This window comes from Sceloporus undulatus, chromosome 9, assembly GCF_019175285.1.
Source record: "Sceloporus undulatus isolate JIND9_A2432 ecotype Alabama chromosome 9, SceUnd_v1.1, whole genome shotgun sequence".
NCBI classification, from domain to species: domain Eukaryota; kingdom Metazoa; phylum Chordata; class Lepidosauria; order Squamata; family Phrynosomatidae; genus Sceloporus; species Sceloporus undulatus.
The window spans coordinates 10,283,516-10,307,022 of record NC_056530.1 but is presented as its reverse complement, the minus strand read 5'-3'; positions in this window follow the sequence as shown (position 1 = coordinate 10,307,022).

Sequence of the window (23,507 nt, the reverse complement as noted above, 5' to 3'; positions counted from 1 at the left end):
GTCCGGATTGTCAGGTTTGCATATCTTCCAGCGGTTCTCCTTCTTCATTGTCTTCTTCGAGTTGAGACAGTCTTAGAAACTCAGTAGCGGTTGTATCCCAAAGAACAACCTGAAGGTTTGGGCCCAAGATGGTTATCGATAAACTGCCAAGCCTCGAACCTTAGAGGGAGGGCTGCCTCTATCAATATCATCTCACCATTGGAAAACATTATTGCCTGGGATGTGTAACTCCCAAGGGGCCAAGACCAAAGTGTGCTCCTACTCGGGAGTTGGCAGGGACAGCTTGAGGGGTGCACCCCATCTCAGTGCAAGTTGAGCTTCTTTCCACCCCGAAACAAAGCCAGGACCCTCCTAGGAATCTTCCGTGTTGCTGCTACCAAGGAGAAGGTCCAGCGATAGACTGGATGAATGCAGAAAGTGGCATCAGTACTGGATGGCAGAAGGAAAGACATGTCTCGTGATGGGACAGAATCTGAAAGAAAGCAAGAGAGAGATGGGGAGAGGGGCGAGATCTGTACACAATGGAGACCATGAACAACGCAAATCAACGGCCTTCCTGGACACATTCAACCGAGGAATGAAGGAGAGCCAACTGGATTTAAAAAACAAGGGATGCTTTTGATTTTCCTTCACATCTGATCTTTCCTGGGACTTCCTTCTTCTGGTTGTTGAACTCGACTCCGTTTCCAAAATGCCAACTGTAACTGGTTACATCCTGCTGTTCCTACTCTTATTTTGGATGCATAGCATCCAGTTGCTGTTGTGTTCTTTTCTATTTCCATTTGTCTCTAATTCCTATGCCTTTCCAAGTCCATGAAGTTGAATAATTATTTACATTAACTCTGCAAAACTTGCGGCTTTTTTCACATTTTTTAAACCATGTATGATTTCCTTTGATATCTCTTTAATATTTGTTAATCTATTTTGTGAGGAGAAAGCTAGAAGTAGAAAGAATTACATATTTCAATAAAATAGTAATTGTAATGAAAATTTTACACAGAGGAATTTTAAACCACCACAAAATCACGCCTTGCTACCAACTTGGGAACAAGGCAGTTTATACTATGACTGAAACAAAACATTCAAAAAACAAAAAAAAAAGGCGATAAATTATATTAAACTTTTAAATAACTTTTAACCTTAAAATATTTTGTAAAACGCTTTCTATGTTTTAATATTAGTGTTTGAAAAACCCTGAAAAAACCTTAAAAACATGACCCACCTGGACGGTCCCAGTGTTGGAAAGTGCGGCTTTTTCGCATTCCCAACCCAGTCCTCAAACCATTCAAATTACAAACCCTCCTCTGTTAGTAGGGGAAAGCCCCTCACGGCATTGCAAACTGTTCAGAGATTGCCCACCCCATTGAAAGCTTTTCTGTAGTCTAAAGGAAGGCCTACTCACTTCTCAAAAGAACAGGGAGGAACAGTGGAGCGAAGTTCCAACATCAGCTGTTGGGGACCCATTGGAGCGCAAGGGCTTTTATCCTGTTTGGGCTGCTTTATTTGGTCTGCTGCCATTTCGTAATGAGTAACATGTTGATTTCGTTTGTAACGCTTTTTGCTTACAGTGGAACAAGTGAGTCGAATGGACTAGTAAGAAATATTATAGATGTACAACCCGTGGTGTTGTCTCGCTCTTTTTCATTTTATCCATTAATGCACTGTCTCGTCTTCCTTTGATTTTCCCTAATTACCTGATAAAACTACAAACCGCAATCCATCTGTTGCTCCTCTTCTTGCTTTGTTCACGGCATGTGTAATCTCCATGTTTATTTTTAAAACCTCACTGGAGTTTCCGCCTCCATTCCCTGGAGCTGAAACCCTTCGTATTATTATCAACACCCAGTTCGGGGAAAATGGTTCTGTAAAACAATGCCTTTTACTTCCATAGGGACCAAGTAAGTTTTAATTGCAAGGGCCTGGGGAACGTTTTGAGAACGGAACAGAAGGGGCCATGATGGGAACGGAATGGAGTAGTTTCCCATATTTACTGCCACCGGAGCAACCACCGATACCTCCGAAGTCCCCATTCTGTCCCACATTCTTGTCCCAACAGGAGCATATTTCAGGAACTTCTTCAGAAAGCATATTCTCTGCTAATTTCCAACACAGTTAATGGGAGGCATATAGTCTGTGAAGCTGAAGATTTATTGCACATTATTGAAAGATATATTGACATCATGAATACAAGGAGGTTTATGGTTGAAGAGGGGGGAAGTATCAGTACTTATTGCTGCTGTCTTGAAAAACCAGGGCAATGTTGCATCTGCCTAAAGTTTAGCCCATGTGTCATTCTTAGAGATGTTTTGGGGTTGATGATATTTATACAGAAATAACTGATTCCTTGCGGATAATCTTATCTATCAATGTTACGGGATACTTTTGAAACTGCAGCCCAGTTTGCCCACCCTAACTTGATATTTTACTCTTCAATGGACTGTTCATTGTATTAACGTGGCTCCTTGTGGTGTAATCACTCTCCCGTAGGATACACTCAACACTGGCACTATCCCCAGGTTTTTTTATCCACAGATATCAAGCATCTGGCCTTGAAAATATTTTTTAAATACATATAAATTCCAAAAGCAACCCTTGATATAGCCATTTTTATATAAGGGTCCCCATGTTACTATGCCATTGTATTTTAATGGAACTTGCCACATCCAGGATTTTGATATCCCTGGGGGGTCTGGAACAAACAAATAGAGATACCACGGGCCCACGATTCAGTTCAGAAAGTTTTTTTATCTCTCGTAAGGCTAGATGACCCGCTGTCAGGGAGTGCTTGATAGTGTTTTCCTGTATGCCAGGGGTTTCTTAGGATGGATGGCCCTTTGGTTTTTCTCATCTATAATTGATTTTAGAACTTGATCATTAACTTGTTTAATTCATCAGCTGAGCAGAGTAACCTTGTATGTATACAACCTATGTGTGGCTTTCTAACCATCATTGCAACAAATTGTCTCCTGGTGGATGGATATGAAACAGATTGGGGACTTTTAGTGGCATTGGCGGCATCCGGCGTGCCGTAATATATGTGAGTTCCTCGTTCCATTGCCATCATGGCCCTTCTCTTCCATTCTAAAACTGTTCCCTAGGGCCCATGACGTAAACTTAAAGGGTTGGTAAATCTAGGTTTTCATCAGAAGCTTTGGTGGTGGTTATTTTTGGTTCCCCAAAATTTGGCCTCCCAACCTTCTAGAAAATGACTATTTAAGTTTATGTACAGCTCTCTGTGGCATGGGAATGGAATGGAACGGAACGAGAAGGGTACAGAACGGGGGGAGAATGTGTCTTACCGCCCGGAGGACACGCTGCCGATTGCTGCCGGAACGTCCCCAATCCATTTCCCCATCCGGCACACAATAACCCCTTTTCAAGAAACAATTCTGAAATGGATCTAGAGCTTGCCCCCCCTTGGAATAACTAGCGATTCGTATTAGGTGGGAGCCCGGGTCGTTTGAACGCTTTGAAGCGAAACACGATCCGTTTTTTAACATGTAGTGTGGAAAGAGGCCGTCTGGATTTTCAGCCTGCAGCTCAAGCACCAGATTTGTAGATGAGACAGCGGAGGAGGAACAAAAGAGATGTGTGGACTTGAGTTTTCAAATGCTGAGGGGATCCTAGTAGACTCCATTATGTTCGGGAGCAAACATATAATCCCCAGTCCACCATAGTGATCTACAGGATCCCCTTCGCATTTCAACACTCAAAGTCCACCTCTCTCTTTTCATTCCTTTGCTTCACCTCTCAATTCTGTGCTTGAGGTCTGAGCTCTTTCCTCCTTCTTTGTCCAGTTTAGAAAGCATTGCAGAAAACTAGCAGGGGAGACAAAGGACGATGCATCCAAAGGAACCACTCTGGATGGTTTGAGAGAAGGAAGATAACTTGGAGTTCTCTCACTCATAGGGTTGTGAAAGTCAACTAACAACAACATTCCTCTCTTCTAAATTTCTCTCACTAAGTCTAGCTGAAGAATTGCAACAATATTTAAAAACATTTCTGGGACCAAACAGAAAAACAGGAAACCCCTTACTCCAGATCTAATAGATCAGCTGAATATGGCACCATGCTTTCTTTTAGGGTTGTGTTTTATCTCATTGTTTGCTTTGCATTTTAGATCATTTTGAAATAGCCCCAGTGCTCATTTTTGTGCTTTCATTCGGACATAATCCTTCTCAGTTGGAATTAGAAAAGGGAGGATGCCGCCACATGGTTAAGTTCTCCAAAGCAGACTGTCTCTCACTCTGCCCTGAGTTTGTCTGCAAATAATGCCACAAGTTTTCTTGTCACGATTGGTGCATTGGTGCCACTTAGGAAAACCAACACGTCTTCAGAGTAGTAATTAGAAACCTTCTCGGATTATCCATGCCATGAACCAAAGGTAGAGCAAATAAAGACGATGTGAACATGCACGAGAGCCAGTGTTCTTTCCCATGGGTTTGCATGCCAATACCTCAGTAAATGATGATTGAGTGTGAAACTATTCATGGACCATTATACACAGAGTAAAGTAATAATATGATACTTGAATCATCCGTCAAAAACTGGAATATCGAGGAAACTGGTAGGAAAATAATTGGCTATAATGCAGCACAGCAACATGATCTCCAACGGTTTTTGTCTTTGAATTTCTTTTTCATTGTCCCACTAATATAATATTCCTATTAATATATATCCACATTCTCTAAATTTTCTCCACCTTTAATGCAAGGGCTGTGGCCATTTTGCTGTCACTGGTTTTAGCTTAGAAAAGGATTATGAAAATTTGTTAGCTTTTCTCTTCATTCCTTTTGCAGATTTTCTTCCCAATCCTTCTTTCAGATTTCCGTTGCAAAATTTTTTTTTTAAATCCACATAGAAAGTCTTCATGCAATAGTTTGTACTTTTCCTAAGCCATTCGGTTTTCATACAGAATAGAGACAGACATGTCCAAACTGCTTTATTTTTGCAGTCTGGCCTACACCCAAGGTTATTGTCCATGCATTTGGCTTGAGAAGGAAACCATCTCCCCACTACTCTTCAGAGAGAAAAACACATAAAAGATAACCACCCAACCATATGGAACTTGCCTGGGGAGGAAGAAAGTTGCCAAGTAAACTAGCGGATATCAGGTGAAGGAAAAAGGCCACAAAATTTATTAAACCAAGCAAAAAACAGGTGTCGGGCTGGCCCACGTTGTAAGGTCTGGATTGGACATCCATCAAGCCCTGGTTGATGCTGAACCGCTTTGCTTGATCTAGCCACGCTTCGGGGGATGACATAGGGGCAATGAAAAGGCCCCCCCTCTCAAAAGACATGTCAACAGATGATTGCCTGTTTCCGTTTAAGCCCCTAGTCACTGTGAAGAGATGCTGAATCAATGTGGTCCCCGCAATGGCCACACTGCATGCCCTCAGCATCCCGGGTCCCAAGGACTCCGGATCCCTGCTACGCAGCCCTGGAATACGACACCAACCCGATTTGATTTTCAAGACCTATGGTACCACCCCCCAAAAGTTTGTGTGAAAGAGGAATACCCAATTCTAGGGAGGCAGGGTGGGAGCCCCAAACTGAAATGGCACGCAGGCAGTAAATCATGTGGGTTATAGGCCTTGACCAGAGGGTGCCAGTTTAAAGGGTTACGCATTGCCCACTCAGTCCCCACACCCATTGGTGCCTGGACCCAGGCCAGCCAATCAGGTGGGCACTTCAACTGCCCAGGAAGTCCAAGGCATGCCAGAGAGCTTGGTTTGCACGCCGAAGGATACCGGGCGAGACTCTGTCCCCAGCTGGCATGCCGACTGGCCCTGGTAAGTCACGGCCGCCGCCTATATGGAAAGAAAAAACACCACCACCAAAAAAACATATGTAAATTATATATTTCATATTAAAGACGTTTATCCTCTTCATTCTTTCCTCTTCCACACTGAAATCCTTCTTCTCTTTTCCTTTTTTTGTCAGTCTTGTGTTTCTTAGGATTCCATTTCTCCTCTAACCGACCTGATATGGCACTTCATATCAATTTCAAATATGCATTCTTTATAACACTAGAAGAGACACAGGGATTTAAAAACAGAATTCAAGTAGGAGGAAAAACCGCCAAAATGCCCGGAAGCTTTTCATGTGACGTTACGGATGAAGGAAGGCCAAACGGCAAAACTGGCACGTTTTAACTTCCCAAAAGGTAAAAAGCTGCAATTTGTTGTCCTTTGCCTCCAACTTTATTTTCCACGTTATTTCACTTATTGTGTGAAAAATTCTCGCATTTTGCCTTTTCTCCTAATTTAATTCTAATTTAAACCTCATTTTTGTTGGGATCTGCGAGTTGATATGGTCATAGGCAAGCTATCTCCCATACTGATATGGGGTGAAATATATACCTCTTCATGCGCACACTATAAGGTACTCGATCTCCGTCTGTTCCCATTTCTCCGTTATATTTCACTAGCAACTTTGTTTATGTATGTTCGTGTTCATCTGAATTATCCTCATAATCCCTTTACAGCAGCGCGATTACAAAATACAGTGGTACCTCGGGATACGTAATTACCCAGCTTACGAATTTTTCTAGATACGAAAAAATCCATAGGGCATTTATTGTTTCGGGTTTACTTAACGTTTTTTCGGGTTACGAAAAAAGCGCCGGCGCTGTTTAAATGGAGCCGCGGTGGCAGCCTAAAAAGCCGCGGCTTTTTTCCTCCTATAGCGCCTATGGCAATTCGGGTTACGAAGGTTTTTCGGGTTCGAAATTAGCCGCGGAACGAATTATTATATAAATTTCGTTTTAACCCGAGGACACCCCCTGTATTAAGCCCTCCACCTCATGTTTCAGGAACAATACAAAAAAACTCCAGTAATTCTTTAGCATTGGCCACGCTGGCAGAGCTTCTTGCGGGCATAGTCCAAAGCATGAGAGGATCAACTTTGAGAGCATTCTAGTTTTATTGCCCAGGGCTCCTGGAACGCCAATGGAAAACGATTACCAAAGGGGCTGGGAGGGAACGGAATGGATAGAGGACACCTTTTACTGCAGCAGAATGCCGCCACTGCTGGACGTCCCCATTCTGTTCCCCATGTGTCTTTTATGCGTTCTCAGAGGTTATCCTGGGATGGATGGGGAACATGGAACGGTTAATGGAATGGGGACTTCCAGGTTGCTTAGTGGGTTTGTGGGGGTCATGCTCCCACCATTGTCTTTCTGGCCTCCTTTTGTACCGTTCCATTGTTTGTGTGCCAGGAGCCCTGTGCATAAACTTAATCATCTGCTTCCTTTGGACCTCACACATCTTGGAAAATGCTCTGACCTCTCTGGTGGTGAAACCTTCTTCCTATGACTGTTAATAGCCACCTGCTCTGACTTCTGGACATTCTGGTTTCCTATGACTCCTTTTTTATATTTCTAGGGAGTTTATCCCACTAGGAGATCCGCAGAAAACCGGATTAAACCAATTAAGAATTAGGGAACACCGAAATGCCCGAAGTTTACACATGAGGTCACTGTTAGTGAAATCAATGTGAAGTTAAACCAATGCAACGCAGAAAAAAACACAGCAGCTTTCAGTCAATTTAGCGTTTTTCACTCTTATTAAATTCGAATTTGACGTTTAAATTTGATACTTTAATTCGTTTAACTTCACTTTCCTGCTGTTTCTGGGGGTCTCTAGTGTGATAAAGCTCTCGGTCTTCTATTGGCGGTCTTGGCAAGATTATTCTTGTCCTTTTGGACATCTTGCGCACTGAGATCAGGGTGGGCAACTGGTGGTATAGGGACCCATTGATTCCGGGTCTTTGGAGGACTGCACCAGCCATTACACCACTGTATCCTGGTGAGGACAACTGTTGGAAAGGGGGTTAACTCACCTCTTGACTTGGATGTGACATTTAAAGGAACTATCTAAGTGTTTATAATACCGTTGAACGGTGGGCTGGAGGCTGGTTTTTTCTTCCGAGAGGGCAGCAGCAGCCAAACCATGTGGCGTCCCTCCACAGTAAAAAGAACCTGAAAAACGGGTTCCATTTTGTCTCACTCGGTGCACATCTCAGGTGCTGCCATTGGCAACACCGGTGACGTAAAAATGCACCGTGACACCTGTATGTGCGCATGCACTATACTGTCATCATGGCGGAGCCCCGTATGGCACGGGACCCGCCATATATGCCACCGCCTCATCGTGTTAGAGTTCTGGAGCATGCGGATTGTGGTGTGCCCCAGACAACCCCAGAATTGGCCCCAGGCCACCGCAAACCAGTGGGTCTGTACGGCTCTAAGCTACTGCACCTGTTTTGGGCCACAGTCCCACCATTTTGGATCGCCCTTTCAGACTCCAGACCTTAGGCTGCATCCACACTGCAGAAATGATGCAGTTTGACACCACAGCTCTGGTGCCACAACAAACTACAAATTACAGGATTTCAATCAGCATGTGCTTGGAAGTTAATGTGGTTCAAACTGCATTATTTTTTGCAATGCAGATGCCAGCTTAAAACCCAGAGTGGCTTTCCCATATTGAATCACAGATTGTACTATGGGTTGGTGGAATTTTTCCCTTCTGCAAGTAAGGTTGCAATGGAGTCCCCTGTGATTCAAGCTTAAAGAAAACCAGCACCTCAGATTTATGATACTACATTAGATTTAATCGGGCAATGGAGACAATTAAATTGAAAGGGTTGTCCAGCAGAAGTACAGTGAACATGAAAAGAAGCGATGCAAGTTATGCAGGAGCGCGATCTGGATTCTTCTAGCTGTTGGGAATGCTGGAGCCTCCATAACCTTGTTCAATTGACATAGGATTTCAAAGCGTGAGCCTGTCTGAGCTGTAGCCTCCAAGCATAGATTTGTAGATGAATAGCAGAGGACTGAAAGAAAGGTGTGGACCTGAGTTTTGAAATACTGAGAGCATCCTGAAGCCCCACTGTCTTTGGTGGAGATTTAGGTCGCTCACAACAATATTAAAAACCAGGTCATAATCGTCAGTGTTTGCATTATGCTCAGAGGTTCTTCCTTCTTCGTTGTCTTCTTCCAGTTGAGGACCAGTCCTTAAGAAAACTAGTAGCATTTGTTATCCCAAAGAACACCCTGAAGGTGAGCCCAAGATGGATATTAGATAAACCGCCAGAGCTCTAGCCACCTCAGAGGGAGGGCATGCCTCCATCAACCTGATCTCCCCTTGGAAAAACATTATTGGCCTGGGAATGTATCACTCCAAGGGGCAGACCAATTGTGGCTCCCTATTCCTGGGAGCTGGCGGAAGTCTTGAGGGGTGTTGCCCCCATCTCAGTGCAAGTTGGGCTTCTTCCACTCAAAGCAAAGCCGGACCTGCTAGGAACTTCTGCTTGCTGCCGCCACCAAGGCTGAAGGATCCAGCGCTAGGACCTGGGCTATGCGGAAAGTGGAGAGTAATGGCTTGGCCCAAGGGTAAGACATGTCTGCAGTGATGGGGAAGAGTCTGAGAGAGAGAGGAGAAAGAGATATCAGTACACAGTGAGACGTATGGAAAATACCAGCTCAGCATCCATTTGTGGTCCAGTCACCAGAGGAATGAAGGAGAGCTAATGGTAGTAAACAAGCATGAAAGCTTTTCTTCTGGTTCACATCACTCTTCCCTTTGGAATGTATTGTTACTGACATAACTACACTCATCCTCCATACTTGCTTTTGATGTTTGCGGATTGGATTATTCACGGATTTTCTTCATATGTTCTCTCTAGAATTCTAGGTCCTCCGCAGTGAAACTCGATGTCTAACTTTAACTAAACGTTGCACCAAAAGACCTAGGGAGATTCCTAGAGAGAATACTCTACAGGCCTTTGTAGTCCTCCGGTGCAGTCTTATGGTCAGTGTCTGTAGGATGTTGGCCACAGAGTTATACTGGAGGACCTGAGAGATTCCTAGAGAGGTGTCCTGCCGAGTAAGTGGAGATGAACGACTGGTGGGTTTGTTTGTGTTATTTGCGGTTTGTCCATATTCACGGGGGTCTTGTGCCCCTAACTCTAGCAAATGGAGGGATGCGTGTATTCACATTTCCACCACTCATGTAAGTCTGTCTTCTGTTTTCATTTAAAAGCCCTGTACCTTTCGATTGCTGCCCTCAGTTTTGATTTTGTCCAGCTATGTGTGCAGGGTCAGCCCTGGTTAGACTTGGGTGGGAGACCACCGCATACACTCCAAGTTGCTGTAGGCGTGTTCAGGAGGGGACTGGCACAAAGACCCCCATGTATTCCTTGCCTAAGAAAACCTTACAAATTTATGAGGTCGCCATAAGTCAACAGGGACTGGAGGCACATGGACATGCCCTGTGCTCTGAGTTTATTGCCACTGTGGAAAAATAGCAGAGATATTTCCTGCAGAGTCTATGCTAAAAAGAAACCGTTTAATAAATTGGCCACGAAAAATTTTATTTTCAAGGAATGGTTCAACTGAATCATACTAATTCTGACTGAGAAACTCGGGGTGGGTAGTCTATAGAATCACCCCTTAAATAATTTTTGATGCTGTTACACTCCAAAATGTGGCATGTTCTGCTCAGCGGTAAATCTTACTCAGTTCATTGAATTGTTTGTGCAGGGATGGGCGAGGTTATATTAGGAAGATTTTGACTTGATCGACAGATTGTAGCATTTGCCTTGTATATCTATATATATACACACACACACAATGGCCCTATACAGACAGGACAAAATAAAGCTGCTTCAGGTCACTTTGGAGGATGCTGTTTATATGATCATGCAGGTCCTAAGAGTCCAGAAGCTGCATCAAAGCTGCGCACCACTCCTTAGGACTAGATTGTGGCTTTGGTCAGGCTTCCGGCTCTTAGTACGCATGCCATATTTAAACCAGATACCTCCAATGTGACCCGAAGCAGCTTTTTTTGGCCTGTCTGTTGGGGGCCTATGTCACAATTGGTATTATATGGTACAATGGGTACCTATGATACCAATTGTGCCATAGATTGTAGTGTGTGTGTGTGTGGTGTGTGTGTGTGGTACTCCTTGTACCTATTAATTTTCCATATATATATATATTATATATATGGTACATTGGCAACAAATTTTGTTACATGAGAAGACATTTCTCTTGGATGGATCTTAAAATTAGAGAGGATTGTTGTGGAATCTCCTTCCTTGGAGGTCTTAAACAGAGGTTGACTGGCATCGTCGGTTAGCTTTGATTGAGATTTCTTGCATGGCAGAATGGGGTTGTCTGTACGGATGGCCCTTGCGGTCTCTTCCAACTCTCCGATTCTACGATTCTATGATTCTGATCTCTCCGCCTCTAACCCAGGAAGAGATTGCCTTGCTGTGATGAAAATTATTCGCCAAAATTTCACTTTTTGAAACTGAAAATATACACATAATTTGAAACGACACGTGTGGCCACTGAGAGTCAAAGGGTTAGTTTATTACATCTTGAATTCACAACATTCATCCATACCTTGGTTTTTGAACTGCAAGGTTGAAATTACTTTAACTCTCAGATTCACAGCAACCTTTCGCACGTATTTACCTACATGCCATTTTTTAAAGCAAAAACCTGTAATGTATTTTAATATACACAGATTATTAATCTTTCTTCTGGATCAGAGTGCATCATCATGTAAGAACCACCGTGTTTATTGATTTTTAGAAAGAAAAACACTGAGGAAAACTAGCATATGAGGTAAGTGGCCACAAAACTGCAGCATGAGAAAGAAAGAAAATTAGAAATATATTATATTTTATTATTAGTAGAGTAATATTTGCAAATTTCTGGCGTTCAAAAATATTCTAAATCTCAAGATGCATGGATCTAATCTGAGTGAACCATAAATTGCCGATCTCTCCACCTGTTCCTTAGGCCGCATCCGCACTGCAGGAACCAATGCGGTTTGACGTTGCTTTAACTGCCATGTCTCAGTGCTATGGAATTCTGGGATTTTGTAGTTTCTCTTACAGAGAGCTCTGGTGCTACAATAAACGAAAATCCCAGGATTCCATGGATGGAGCCAAGAGAGTTAAAGTGATGTCCAATGCATTAATTCTTTAGTGCAAATGCGTACCAGCGGGGAAATCCATAATTGCAATAAAACGTTTGCCAAATAGCATATTTGGAAAACAAAAAAGAAATGGCTATGTCTGACCACAGATTAGCGTTACATTCAGTTATCTTAGGTTATCATTGTATGTCCACGCAAGTCAGTCCTTTGGCACAGGGCCAAAACATCTGCAGAATCATCCGATTTAAAACCGCTTGACTGCCCTGCGCTCAATGCTAGAGAATTCTTGGAACTGTAGTTTTGTAGACGTTTAGCCTTCAGTGTCAGAGAGCTCTGGTGCCACCAATAAACTACACTCCCAGCATTCCCTAGCCCCGAGCCAGGGCAGTTAAGCAGTCTCAGACTGGTCATTTCTGAGGTCGTTTGGATGACTGTTCCCTATCCTGTGAAAAGAAGAACACCTAGCAACATTTCAAACGGTGCAAAGTCCAGTTGAAAATTTATCCCACTGAAATAACGGTAAGAAAGCATACGCACTTCTCCAAGAGCAGATGCAAAGAGTGCGAGAAGAAGTCAAGGGAAGCTGTGGATGTTGGAGGAGCCAAGGGAAACTGTTGCTTTTATAGACCTTTGGTTGGCATACTTTGTGGTTCGGGCCGTCGTATTTTGAATTAGTCACCAACGGGTTTTTCTGCCTATCATTTGTTAACTTTCTCAGACAGGGCAAGTGAACGACTAAGGAAAAAAAATAAGATTACATACATGGCACTACTATTTCCCTAAACACAGTAATGCAATATCTCTCTGTGTATACTGTGGAACCTCGCCTTATGTGGGAGATTGGGGGGGGGGGAACCCCCATATGATGAATTGTTGCCGATCTTGGCCCCATCACTTGAATGGGGCTCGTGCGATGGCGGCGGCCCCATTCATCTAAATGGGACATGCCGCCCTTTGCACCCCGCACGCTTTCGGTGGCTTGGCACCATATGCTCAAACCACGTGTAGCGCACCCGCGTATAACAAAGGCGCCATGTATTTTTTCCCAACTGGTTGCAATTGAAAGCATTGGCTGTCCTTTTGCCAGCTTAGTCCAAAAACACACTGCAGTGTGTTCATGATTGTCAGGGAATCTCATTTTTCCTCCCAACCAGGGAATGAATTACTGTGGATCAATCCCTGATCATATAATTGGTGGATTTGAGTCCTACTGCAGCAGCCCCTTCCCATCCTGAACCTGTACAAAAAACAACAACAAACAACAACAACAACAAACATTGTAATTTAATTTTTCACATTGCTTTTCTCAATGCTCAAGGTAGTGTACGACATCGATTGAAAAGTGTGGCCCTTATCAGATGAAGCACTTACGTGCTGTGAATTGTGGGCCAAACCTTCAGAAGCCGGAGTTGGGGAGCCGCCGATTCACGCTTCTCAAAACGTCACTGAAGCGCATCCTGCTCTTCTTCCGTTGAATGATCGTTTGAGGGCATCCATTTCTGTATAACAGGATCTTCAGTTATTACAAAAAGTTCTCTCTGTGAATGATTGTCGACGAAGAAAGAGGAAAGGCCTCAATGGACGTTTGAGAAGCGCGACCGGCGATCCCACGATTCTGGGATCTTCTGAAGCGCTTGGCCCACGATTTTCTGGTGCATTAAGTGCCTCATGTGATGAGGACCATATATGAAATACCTGGAACCATCGAAACACATTACCTTAAAAAATGCACAACCAAGGATTAAGACCTTACATGGCTGGGCCCCGGTACTTGAGGGAACGCCCTTTTTTCCTGTTGTCGCTCTGCACACTAAGGTCCTCTGGAAGAAATCTACTACAGCCAAACAAATCTAGGCTAACATCTGTCCCCCAGAGGGCCTTTTCTATTACTGCTTCCAAAACTATGGAACGACCTGCGAGGGAGATCCGTCACATTCCACTCTGGCAGCTTCAAGAAAGCAACTCAAGACGGATCTCTTCCGGCAAGCCTTTCCAACTTAGTTATCCTCCCCGATATATAGAGATATTTCGCCCTCATCTGTTTATTTCCCCCTGCCAATGTTCTGCTATTTTGTTGTTCAATGTTTTTAAGTTTTAATCTATTATTGTTTAATTCGTTTTTTTTAGTACTGGGGATGTGGGGGGTGGTCTCGGATTTTTATTTGATTTTTTACTCTAAGTATTGTAATTTGTTGTATTTTATTGTGTAACCCGCCTGGATTTTCGTGATGGGCGGGCCTAGAAAATAAATCTTTATTATTATTATTATTATTATTCTTATTATTTAGACAACCGTCGCACATGAAAAACCATTCAGACATGAATTACAATTTTTCCAATTTACAACTATGAGTTTAAATCGACCGGTTTAACTGACAAAAGAGAAAGATCTTTAAACTCTTTAAAATGTATGACTTTTAAAATTCAGATGCCGAGGTGCCACTAGGGCGTGGGTGTGTGTGGACTTCGACACCAAGTGGGGGGGGGGCTCCAGAACAGATCCCCGTGAGTTTCAAGGGCAAACTGTAGGAAAAAACATCTGTCTTTTACTAAATCATAATCTGAGACTGTAATGTTTACAGGCTTGGAGTATTAGTGCAGGATCTTGCTTGAGTTTGTCCAGATTCCCAAAGGTGGTTGATCGACATCTCCCAGAATTCCTAACTAGCATCACCAGCTTTGTCAGCAGTCTCAGTTGGTCAAAGGGCCATGGGCAAAAGTTGTTGTTGTTAACTGTTCTTCAGTCATCCCTGATTCCTGGAGACCTTGTGGATGAACCATCTCCAAGACTCTCTACCCTCCACTGCTCTGCTCAGGTCCTCCAAATTCAGACCCATGACCTCCCTGACAGAGTCCATCCATCTGGCATATGGTCTTCTTCCCCTACCCTCTATCTTTCCAAGCATTTTTCCAGTGAGCCTTGCCTTCTCATGATGTGGCCAAAGCATGACCAAACCTTAGGTTTGTCATCTTGGCTTAAATCTTGTTTATTGAAAATTAAAAACCTGAGCATTTGCCTCCCAATGAGCATCGCTCCACTCATGGCATCTCCATAGCTTTAAAGGATGCAGGCCAATGTCAAAGCCCACTTCTGCTCAAAAGCAGATGTTTGTGGAGCAGTGGTGACACCCGACTTTGGTGTCACTTGGTGTGGTCCATGCATACCACGACCCCTAGCGACTCCTCTGACCATCTGACTTTAAAAAGACATTACATTTTAAAGAGTTTAAAGACCTTTCTCCTTTGACAAGCTTAACTGGTCGATTTTAAACTCACAGTTGTAAATTGGAAAAATTGTCATTTTATGTCATGATGGTTTTCATGTGCAGCGGTTGCCTTAATTCTTTGTTTATGCATTTTTAACCTATGTGTTTAGATCAGTGATGGTGAAACTTTAGAGGCTGAGTGCCCAAACTGCAACCCAAAACCCACTTATTTACTGCAAAGCGCCATGTCCCTCCGGCTTTCTAGTAACAAACTCTGGCAGACTCTGTGCTGGGGCAATGGCACATGTGCCCACAGAGAGGGCTCTGAGTGCCACCTCTGGCACGCATGCCATAGGTTCGCCATCACTGGTTTAGATGGTTCCATGTATTTCATTATACGGCCCATATCACATGAGGCACTTACCGTGCTGGAATTGTGGGCCAAGTGCTTCAGAAGATCCCAGAATCATGGGATCACTGGTCGCACTTCTCAAATGCCATTGAGGCCTTTCATTCTTCGTTGACAAATCGTTCGCAGAGAGGCCCTTTTTGTAATAATGTTATTACAGAAATGGCTGCTACCCGAACGATTCATTGACGGGAGAAGAGTGGGATGCGCTTCAGTGACGTGTGAGAAGAGTGATCGGCAGTTCCACCTCCGTGCTTCTGAAGCGTTTGGCCCACGATTCCAGCGCACTAAGTGCTTCATCCGATAAGGGCCACCTTTTAATCTATGTTGTACCCTGCCTTGAGCATTGCAGAAAAGCGAGTGAAAAAAAATGTTGTTGTTGTTGTTGTCGTCAGATTCAGGATGGAGTTTTATATAGCCTTTGATACAGAGTTTTGATACAGAGGTGTGCTATACGTGGCTTTGAGCATATGTGCTCAAGCCATGTGGGAGAATGCAGGGCACATCCCATTTAGATGAATGGGGCGCCTCCATGTGCACGAGCCCCATTCTAGTGAATGGGGCTCAAACATAGGCACAATTCGCCATATGTGGGGGGTCTGGATCAGCCAAGTAAGGCGAGGGCCCACTGTATACACAGAGAGATATTGCATTAGTGTGGTATAGGAAAATAGTATTGCCATGTATGTAATGCTTATTTTTTTTCCTTAGTTGTTCATCTTGCCCTGTCTGAGAAAGTTAAAAAATCATGTGGACAAAAAACCCGTTGGTGACTAATTCAAAATATAGCTTCAAACCACAAATGTATGCCACCCAAAGGTGTATAAAAGCATCAACTCCCTTCAGCTCCTCCAGCAGCTTCCCTCGACTTCTCTCCAGCTCTTTGCATCTGCTCTTTGGAGAAGTGAGTATGCTTTCCTTACCAGTTATTCCAGTGGGATGAAATTTTCACCGGGACTTTGCACCCGTTTGAAATGGCTTCTGGGTGTTCTCTACCAAAGGCAGGGGAATGGTGATCCAAAACGCCCTGCAGAAATGATCCAGTTTGAGACTGCTTTAACTGCCCTGGCTTGGGGCTAGGGAATGCTGGGAGTTGTAGTTTATTGTGGCACCAGAGCTCTCTGATACTGAAGGCTAAATGTCTCACAAGACGTTTTAATTCTCTAGCATTGAGCCAGGGCAGTTAAAGCGGTTTTAAATCGGATTGATTCTGCAGGATGTTTTGGACTTGTGTCAAAGGACTGACTTGCTTGGACATGCAGATGAATAATCTAAGAATAACTGAATGTACTCTAATCTGTGGTCAGACATAGTCATTTTCTTTTTTATTTTCCAAATTTGCTATTTGGCAAAACGTTTGATTGCAATGATGCGATTTCCCTCTTGGTCCGCATTTGCATTGAAGAATTAATGCAGTTGGACAGGACTTTAACTCTCATGGCTCCATCCTATGGAATCCTGGGATTTGCAGTTTATTGTAGCACCAGAGCTCTCTGTAAGAGAAAACTACAAAATCCCAGAATTGCATAGCATTGAGACATGGCAGTTAAAGCAATGTTAAACTGCATTGGTTCCTGAAGTGCAGATGTGCCCTAAGGAACAGGTGGAGAGATCGGCACATTTTATTGTTCTCTCAGATTAGATCCATTCATCCTGATATTTAAGAATATTTTTAACGCCAGAAATTTACTGCTACTACTACAACTACTACTACTACTAATAATAATAATAATTTTCTAATGTTTCTTTCTTCTCATGCATGCAGTTTTGTGCCACTTTTACCTAACATCCATATTTTTCCTCAGTGATTTCCTTTCTTAAAAATCAATAATACACGGTGTCTGCAGGTTCATTTTTATGGTGATATTCTGCTCCCAGAAGAAAGATTATAACCTGTGTATATTAAAACACATACAGGTTTGCTTTTACAAAATGACATGTAGGTCAATACATGCGAAAGGTTGCTGTGAATCTGTAGAGTTAAAGTAATTTCATACTTGCATTTCAAAAACCAAGGTATGGATGAATGTTGTTGGATTCATAGATGTAGTAAACTAATCCTTTTTGATCTGTACATTTTCTCTCTAATTTTAAGATCCATCCAAGAGAAATGTTCTTCTCATGTACACAGATTTGTAGCCAATTGTACCATATATATGGAAAAATTATATGCTACAATGGGTACCATATTGTATCATATGGATATATATATATATGTATGTATGTATGTATATATATATGGTACCATATGATACAATATGGTACCCATTGTACCATATGATACCAATTGTGCCATAGTGTATGTATGTGTCCGTGTGCGTGTGCGTGTGTGTGTGTGTGTGTGGGTGTGTGGGTGTGGGTGTGGGTGTGCGTATGGCAAAATGGCCACAAATCTGTCTATCTATCTGTCTATCTAGTCAAAATATTCCTAATATTAACCTTCCCCCCCCCATTGGCCAACACTGGATATAGGATATACTTTTGGCCCTATTGACAAAGGTATGTCCATCCTCTGCACAAATAATTCAGCGGTCTTTAAGCAGAGGCTAGATGGCCATCTACTGGGGATGCTTTGATTGGATTTCCTGCATGGCAGGGGGTTGGACTGGATGGCCCTTGCGGTCTCTTCCAACTCTATCATTCTATGATTCTATGAAATAAGAGTTGGGTATGATTTACCGCTGAGCAGCCATGCCACATTTTGGAGTGTAACGTCACCAAAAATCATTTAAGGGGTGATCTAATATACTACTCCACCTCTAATGTTTCTCCATCAGAATCAGTATGATTCAGGTGAACCATTGCTTGAAAATAAAATATTTTGACGAGCCTTTATTCAACGGTTTCTATTTAGCATAGACTCTGCAGGAAATATCCTCTGCCATTTTTCACAGTGGCAATAAACTTAGCGCACAGGGCATGTCCACATGTGCCTCTTTTGACTTATGGCGAACCCATAAATTTCATAAGGTTTTCTTAGGCAAGGAATATTCGGGGGTCTTTTGCCAGTTCCTTCCTCTGAAATACAGCCTACAGCACCTGCAATGTATTGGTGGTCTCCCACCCAAGTACTAACCAGGGCTGAGCCTGGCACACATAGCTGGAGCGAAATAAAAACTGAAGGGCAGCAATCGAAAGGTACAGGGCATTTTAAAATACAAAACAGAATACATGAGTGGTGGAAATGTGAATACACGCATCCCTCCAGATTTGCTAGGGTTAGGGGCACAAGACCCCCGTGAATATGGACAAACCGCAAATAACAAAAACACCTCTCTAGGAGTCTCAAGACTCTGTGCAACTCTGTGGCCAACGTCCGACAGACACTGACCACAGAGTTGCAATGGAGAAGCAACAAAGGTTTAGTAGAGTGTTCTCTCTAGGAATCTCTAGGTCCTCCAGTATAACTCTGTGGCCAACATCCTACAGACACTGACCATAGAGCTGCACCGGAGGAGCTACAAAGGCCTTGTAGAGTATTCTCTCTAGGAATCTCTAAGTCTTTTGGTTAAAGTTGACCATCGAGTTTCACTGGAGGACCTAGATATTCCTAGAGAGAACATATGAATAAAATCCGTGAATAATCCAATCCGCAAACATCAAATAGCAAGTATGGAGGAATGAGTGTAGTTATGTCAGAACAATAAATTCCAGAGGGAAGAGTGGATGTGAACCAGAAGAAAAGCTTTCATGGTGTTTACTCCAGTTAGCTCTCTCTCATTCCTCTGGTGACTGTGACCACAAATGATGCTGAGCTGGTATTTTCCATAGTCTTACTGTGTACTGATATCTCTTTCTCTCTCTCTCTCAGACTCTTCCCCCATCACTGAAACATGTCTTACCTTGGGCCAAGCATTAGTCTCCCACTTTCTGCATTCATCCCAGGGTCTATCGCTGGATCCTTCAGCCTTGGTGGCGGCAGCAATGGAAGATTCCTAGCAGGTCCTGGCTTTGCTTTGAGTGGAAGAAGCCCAACTTGCACTGAGATGGGGTGCACCCCTCAAGCTATCTGCCAGCTCCCAGGAATGGGAGCCACAATTGGGCTGGCCCCTTTGGAAGTATACATCCCAGGGCCAATAATGTTTTCCAATGGTGAGATCATGGTTGATGGAGGCATCCCTCCCTCTGAGGTTGCTAGGCTTGGCGGTTTATCTAATATCCAACTTGGGCCTCACCTTCAGGGTGGTTCTTTGGGATACAACCGCTACTAGTTTCTTAAGGACTGTCTCAACTGGAAGAAGACAACGAAGAAGGAAAGAACCTCTGGAGATATGCAAACCTGACGATTATGACCTGGTTTTTAATATGTTGTGAGCGACCTAAATCTCCACCCAAGACAGTGGGGCTTCAGGATGCTCTCAGTATTTCAAAACTCAGGTCCGCACCTTTCTTTCAGTCCTCTGCTATTCATCTACAAATCTATGCTTGAGGCTACAGCTCAGACAGGCTCACGCTTTGAAATCCTATGTCAAATTGAACAAGGATATGGAGGCTCAGCATCCCCAACAGCTAGAGAATCCAGATCTGCTCCTGCATAACTTTGCATCGCTTCTTTTCATGTTCACTGCTACTTTTCTGTTGACAACCTTTCAATTTAAATTGTCTCCATTGCCTATTAAATCTAATTGTGTATCGTAAGCTCTGAGTGCTGGTTTTCTTTAGCTTGAATCCACTGGGGACTCCATTGCAACCTTACTTGCAGAAGGGAAAAATTCCACCAACCTCACTAGTACAAACTGTGATGTCAATATGGGAACCACTCTGGGTTTTAGGCTGCATCTGCATTGCAAAAAATAATGCAGTTTGACACCACGTTAACTTCCAAGCCAATGCTATTGAATCCTGTAATTTGTAGTTTGTTGTGGCACCAGAGCTGTGGTGTCAAACTGCATCATTTCTGCAGTGTGGATGCAGCCTAAGTCTGGAGTCTGAAAGGAGCTATCCAAAATGGTGGACTGTGGCCCCAAAACAGATGCAGTAGCTTAGACCCAGTACAGACCACTGGTTTGCGGTGGCCTGGGGCCAATTCTGGGGTTCTGGGGTGCACACCATCCGCATGCTCCAGAACTCTAACACATGATGGCGGTGACATTATGGCGGGGTCCCGTCCATACGGGCTCCGCCATGATGACATATGTGATGCGCACCATACAGGTGTCACTGTGCATTTTTTACGTCACCGGTGTGCCAATGGCGCACCTGAGATGTGTACCAGATGAGACAAAATGGACCCGGTTTTTCAGGTTCTTTTTACTGCGGAGGGACGCCACATGGTTTGGCTGCTGCGCTATCCCTCTGGAAGAAAAAACAGCGCCTCCAGCCCACCGTTTCAAGCTTGTATGTATCACACCTTAGATAGTTCCTTTAAATGTCACATCCAAGTCAAGAGGTGAGTTAACCCCCTTTCCAACAGTTGTCCTACCAGGATAGCAGTGGTGTGATGGCGGTGTAGTCCTCCAAAGAGGATCAATGGGTCACTATACCACTACAGTTGCCCACCCTGATCTCAGTGCTGCACAGATGTCAAAAAAGGACTAAATAATCCTTGCTCACAGACCTCCAATAGAAGCTTTATCACACCAGTGAGACCCCACAGAAAAACTGCAGGAAAATGGGAGTTAAACGAGATATAAAGTACATTCGAATTTAAAGAAAACTAAATTAAAAAGCTGCTGGTTTTTTTCTGCTTTGCATTTGGTTTAACTTCACATTATTTCACCTTAACAGTGACATCATGTGATAAACTTCGGGCATTTCTGGGTTTTCCCTAATTTAAGTATAGTTTAAGTCCTGTTTTCTGCGGGATCTCGCTAGTGTGATAAACTCCCTAGAAATATAAGAAAGGAGTCAATAGGAAATTCCAGAAGTCAGAGCAGGGTGGCTATTACCAAGTCATAGGAAGAAGGTTCACCACCAGTAGAGGTCAGCATTTTCCAAGATGTGTGAGGTCCAAAGGAAGCAGATGGTTAAGTTTATTGCACAGGGCTCCTGGCACACAAATGGAACGGTACAAAAGGGGCCAGGAAAGAATGGGTGGGAGATACCAAACACTGCTGGAAGTCCCCATTCCATTCCGTTCTGTTCCCCATCCATCCAGGTCCCTCTGGGATGGATGGGGAACAGAATGGGGACTTCTGGCAATGGCGACATTCTGGTGTGCAATAAAATGCGTCCCCTATCCATTTCCGTCCCCTTCCCAGCCCATTGTGATAAACTTCGATGGCTCTCAAAAGTTGGTCCTCCACATTCGTTGGGTTTCTGCTCCAAGAAGCATCTGCCAGCATGGCCAATGCTAAAGAATTACGGGAGTTTCCCAAAACATGTGGATGGCCAATATTTGTAAACCGCTGCTGTAAAGGTATTGTGAAGATAATTCAGATGAGGCACTACATATATAACCAAAGTAGCTGAGTGAATATAACATTGAGACAAGGAAGGCTGATCTGTATATGAACTTATATGTTGAATCCATATAAATTATTATTATTTTATTTATTATGGTATTTATACTCCGCTCTTCAGCCCTCATGGCTATCAGTAGTAATTAGTAATTAGACAGTAATGAAGTATCGGAAGAGTATCCTCTAGGGAGAAATGGAACAGAAGGAGATCTGTCACCTTAGTGCAGCATGAAAAAGTGTATTCAACCTCATATCAGTACGGAGATAGCTTTCCTATGGACCTTATCACACTTGTGGAATCCCAAACAAACACGGGATTTAAATTAGAGTTAAATTAGAAAAAACAAGACAAATGCGGGAAGTTTTTCACACAATAAGTGAAATAACGAGAAGATAAAGAGAAGGCAAAAAGGACAAAAATTTAGGTTTTTACTTTTGGGAAGTTCTGGAAGTAAAACACTGCCTTTTTTGTTCCTTTTGCCTTTGCTTTATCTCCACCTTATTTCACTTCAGCAATAACGCCATGTGAGAAACTTCCCTCATTTGCGGGTTTCCCCCCAAATTTAATTCTATTGTAAATCCTATTTCTGTTCTAGTGTGATAAGGTTGCAACAGTTTGAAAGTGATATGCAGTGCCAACATCAGGTCTTATACATAAATGGATCTAAGAAACACAAGACTGAGCAGGAAAAGAGAGAAGGAGTTCAGTGTGAAGAGGAAAGAATGAAGGGGATAAACTCTTTAATATGAAATATATATTTCCATATGGTTGGGTGGTTGGGGTTTATTTCCATATAGGGGGCTGCCCCAACTTACTGGGGCCAGCCGCATCGCAGCCGGGGACAGAGCCTCGCCTGGTGTCCTTCGGCGTGCAACCAAGCTCCCGGCATGCCTTGGCTCCTGGGCAGTTGAAATGCCCACTGATTGGCTGGCCTGGGTCCCAGGCTCAGCCATTGGTGGTTGGGGACTGGGTGGGCAATGCTTCCTCCCTTTTCCGGCACCCTTTGGGTCAAGGCCTATAAAAGGCCACGTGACGTCCTGCCTGAGTGCCATTTCATTTCGGCTCTCCCACCCTGCCTCCCTAGATTTGGGTGTTTTTTTTTCACACACCTTTGGGGGGGGGGGGGGTAGCATAGGTCTTGGATCTGGTGGGTTGCATAGGACTGGATCGGGAGTCCTTTGGGACCCGGGAACGCTGAGGGCATGCAGTGTGGACATTGCAGAGACCACATCGATTCAGCATCTCCCAGTGACTAGGGGCTTAACAGAAACATACGATCATCCGGTTGCATGTCTTTGAGAAGGCCTTTTCATTGCCTCATGTCATCCCGAAGCTTGGGCTTGACCAAGCAAAGCAGTTGAGCAATCAACCAGGGGTTGATGGATGTTCAGATCCAGACCTCATGCTGTGGGCATGAATGGACAACAACTTGGGGTGTACCCACGCTCCAAATATAAAACAGTTTTACATGCCATGTCTCCATCCTGTATGAAAACTGAATGGCTTAGGAAAAGTATCTACTATTTCATGAAAGAA